Genomic DNA, 4,397 nt, shown 5'->3' with positions numbered 1-4,397 from the left:
GAGGGCTCGTGTGCGGGGTGCACCGCGTGTGGAGGTTCGACTGAGACGGCGCTCGGTTATAAATTAAAGCCTGACACGTTCGACGGGACTGTTCCTCTGCGCGAATATTTCTCTCTCTCAAGTCCTATTACTCGTGTCCGAGCGTGGTGACTTCTCTTCATATACATGTGTTGCGCACGTGGATTATACACATTGTATATGGAACCTACAGTTTAACGCCGATTTCAAACGGCAACAATTTTTTTAGAGAAGTTTTCGTGGCAAGACATACTCTCGGTGGTTTGCCATTGCCTTCCGAGAGGAAAACGAGCGAATAAAATTTTCTAGCTCTACCGGGAATTGAACCCGGGACCTTTGGCTCAATAGACCAGTGCGCTGTCTACTAGGCCACGCTCGTCCTCTCGCGAATATTTAGCACAGTTCAATTTAATTGCGCAAGCGAATGGCTGGGTGGAATCTTCGAGAACTGTGGCTTTAGCCTCGAGCTTAAGAGGGAAAGCGCGTGCCGTATTGGATGGGGTAACCGAATTCGAGAACCTTCGCTATTCTGAATAGAAACTAGGTTAGAGTTGCGTTTTGACGAAGCGCATATGTCTCAAACGTTTTACACCCAGTTCACTAATCGGAGACAAAAACCCGGAGAAGATCTGCCCGTTTTGGGAGCGGATTTAGAACGTTTAGCGCGTTTAGCCTATTCGGAATGCTCGGCCGAGGTGCGGGATAAGATTGCGTGCGCCCAGTTCGTTGCGGCGCTTTCTGACGGTTTCGTAAAACGAACTCTTCAGTTAGAGGGATTAACTTCCTTGAGAGCCGCCATAGAGGGGCCATGGCAATAAAAATCATCCAAACGAATAGTTTTTCGCGGAAATTTGAAAGTAGAGATCTCGGAAAAGGCAGAGCTGGGAACGAAATTAAATCGGCGGGGAATGAGAAAGATGAAAAGAACTCTGCAAATTTTAAAAAGAATTCGGGTTTCAGGACGAGATTCGGGCGAGAGGAAAAGGAGTGCTGGCAGTGCGGTGCCAAAGGGCACTTTCGGTCGGAGTGCCCTTCTCTAACTACCGAAGAGAAGGGAAACTCGGAATAGCCGAGCTCAGCGGGGCATGTTCGGCTCAGGGGTGCAAGGGCCCTGCGAAATTAAGTAGGATAAGTAGCGGGTTAAGTGATTTTTGTTTTTGCGGCCGAGTTAATGGCCGGACTTGCGTCTTTAGAATAGATACGGGCTCCGATGTGTCGGTACTTAGGGAAGATTTGTTAGGTTCTTTGCAATCACCCACTCCTGTAGAGAGATATTTCTTGACCTATCCAACGGGAGAAACGGTTCCTGTAAAACATAGAGTGGTGGTTGGAATCGAAATAGGAAAATTTTCTTTGGATTTTCCGGTAATCATAGCGGCCATAAAAGACGAGTGTATTCTAGGAGCGGACTTTCTTTCAAAAATAGGGGTAGGAAGCGTTTTCTCTTCGGTTTTTGAGGAAACGGTGTCAGAGAGTCAAGAAAACTTTTTCTATTCCCGAATTTGTAGTTTTGATAGGGGGATTCCTTTTTTTCTTAAGGAATTCTTTGAGAAAAATTCCGAAACTTTCAACGCTTCTCAAAAGGAGCAGTTTGCTGAATTGGTGATTGAGTTTCAAGATGTCTTTTCGGAAAATGTGGTTGCAGGAAATTGCTCCGTCGTTGAGCATGTTATTAGGGTGAAAAATTCTTCTCCGATTAAACAGGCTCCTAGGCGAATTCCACTGCATATGCGAGAAGAGGTGGAAAAGATTTTAAACGAAATGAAACAACGTGGTGTCATCAAAGAATCTCATAGCGCCTGGGTTTCTCCAGCTGTTTTAGTAAAAAAGAAAGATGAAACGATTAGATTTTGTATCGATTTCAGGAAGCTCAATGCCATTACAGAAAAAGATTCTTATCCTATTCCCAGAATAGATGATCTTTTTGATCGTTTATCCGGAAATTTCTGGTTCACCACCTTAGATTTAAAAAGCGGCTATTGGCAGGTGAAGCTTTGTCCTCAGGATAGGGAGAAAACGGCCTTCTCTATAGGAAATGGCTTATGGCAGTTTACTGTAATGCCATTTAGATTATGTAATGCTTCTGCTACTTTTGAGCGATTGATGGAGCAGGTTCTTCGTGAGATATTGAATAAGATCTGTATGGTTTATTTGGATGATGTCATTATCTATAGTAAAACTTTCGAGGGAATGCTGGCAAATTTAAGGGAAGTATTTCTTCGTTTACGGGGTGCAAATTTAAAACTCAATCCAAAAAAATGTACTTTCTTCGGGAGAGAAGTGAAATACTTAGGCCATGTCGTTTCAGAAAAAAAAATCTCCACTGATTCGGAGAAAATTAAGACCGTTCAAGAGTGGCCTATTCCTCAAAATAAAAAGCAAGTGCGAAGTTTCTTGGGACTCTGCTCTTATTATAGGAAATTTGTGAAGGGATTTTCTCTTATTGCTAAGCCATTATTTTCTTTAACTGAGAATCTTAGAAAATTTGTGTGGGATGGGCGTTGTCAGGAAGCTTTTAAGAAGCTTAAACAAAACTTAATTTCTCCTCCTATTTTAGCTTTCCCAATAGAAAAAGGGGAATTTATTCTTGATACTGACGCTTCAAATCACGGCTTGGGCGCGGTACTTTCTCAGATTCAGGATGGTAGGGAGAGAGTCTTAGCTTATTATAGTCGGGTTTTAAGCAAGTCTGAAAGAAACTATTGCGTAACTCGTCGGGAGCTGTTAGCTTTGGTGGAGGCTTTGAAGATCTTCCATCACTATTTATATGGACGTGAATTCTCGGTTAGAACGGATCATATTTCGTTACGCTGGTTGATGTCTTTTAAAAATCTAGAAGGGCAGTTAGCACGTTGGATGGAACGCCTACAACAATTTAATTTCGTAGTCAAGCACCGAGCAGGAAAGGTGCATGCAAACGCTGACGCGTTGTCTAGGCGTCCATGTGCGGAAGGAAACTGCAGATATTGTAATAAAGTGGAGATGAGGGAAGAAAGTATTGTAAGGGGACATGTTAGAAAAATAATCTTCAAAGAAATTGAATCTGCGGACTGGAAAAGAATGGAATTGGAGGACCCTTCAATTGTAGAAATTTATCGTGGAAAAAAGGAGAATAGGCGACCTCTTCGTCAAGAAATAGCTCAGAGAGATTCGACTGCTAAGGACTCAAGATTCTTCCACAGGTGGCCATTTTGGTGTCAATAAGACCTTAGAGAAGATCCGGAAACATTTTTATTGGGCTTTCTGTAAGCAGGATGTCGAACATTGGTGTAGGACTTGTAAAGTTTGCGTTTCAAAAAGAGGGCCATCTGATAAAGGAAAGTCTTCTATGCAAATTTACAATGTCAGGGCGCCTTTTGAAAGAATTCAAATGGATGTTCTTGGTCTTCTTCCAACTTTTTCTTCGGGAAATAAATATCTGTTGGTGGTTACGGACTGTTTCACAAAATGGGTGGAAGCTTTTCCGCTTGGAAATATTAGGGCTAAAACGATTGCGGAAGTTTTCTTGAGTCAAGTGGTTTCCAGATACGGCATTCTTTCGGAATTACATACTGCCCAAGGAAGAAATGTTGAATCTCGATTATTCTTGGAACTAACTCAGTTATTGGAAATTAAAAAAACAAGAACTACTCCATTTCACCCTCAATCCAATGGTCAGGTGGAACGTCAACATCAGACGTTGTTGAATTATCTGGCAAAGTTTGTTGCTGAAAATCAACGAGATTGGGATTGTTGGATTCCATTAGAGTTGTTGGCGTAAAGGTCTTCTAAACATAAAACTACTGGTTTCACTCCTTCTGAATTGCATTTAGGTCGGGAGTTAAGATTACCCTTGGATCTACTTCGCGGACATCCTCCTGGTTCTGAGACTATTTCCTTCGGAAAGAGAATATTTCCGTCACTTGAAAGGAAAAATGGATCTCATTCATAACATTGTATGTCAACGTATAGAAATTAAGTCTCAAAAAGCCAAGGCGCTTTATGATCGGAAGGATAGACAATTATGCTATGAGCCTGGGCAAAAAGTCTGGTTATTTAATCCTTGGAAAAATAGAAATAACTCCTAAATTACAAAGTAATTGGGAAGGTCCTTTTGTAGTCGTTAAAAGAATAAATGATGTAGTTTATTGCATTCGTATTATAGGTCTAAACGGCATAAGAACAAAGTCGTTCATTTAGATAGATTAGCTAATTTTTTTGAGAGGTAATTCCTTTCGAATTACGATTTTTATCCGGAGCGCGGAGCCCGAAAAATTTCAATTCATTTAATTAGTTTTTAGGTTTTTTTAAGAAAAAGATATTTTTCTTTTGTTGTTACTTTCAGCTACTTCTCCGGGAAGATAGTGCTGAACAACATCAGGCGAAGATATTAGCTGAAA

The sequence above is a fragment of the Temnothorax americanus genome, unplaced genomic scaffold, assembly GCF_048541705.1.
Source record: "Temnothorax americanus isolate GAGA-0224 unplaced genomic scaffold, ASM4854170v1 Scaffold44, whole genome shotgun sequence".
Classification (NCBI taxonomy): domain Eukaryota; kingdom Metazoa; phylum Arthropoda; class Insecta; order Hymenoptera; family Formicidae; genus Temnothorax; species Temnothorax americanus.
The sequence above is the reverse complement of the archived record's forward strand: the minus strand, read 5'-3'. Positions refer to the sequence as shown.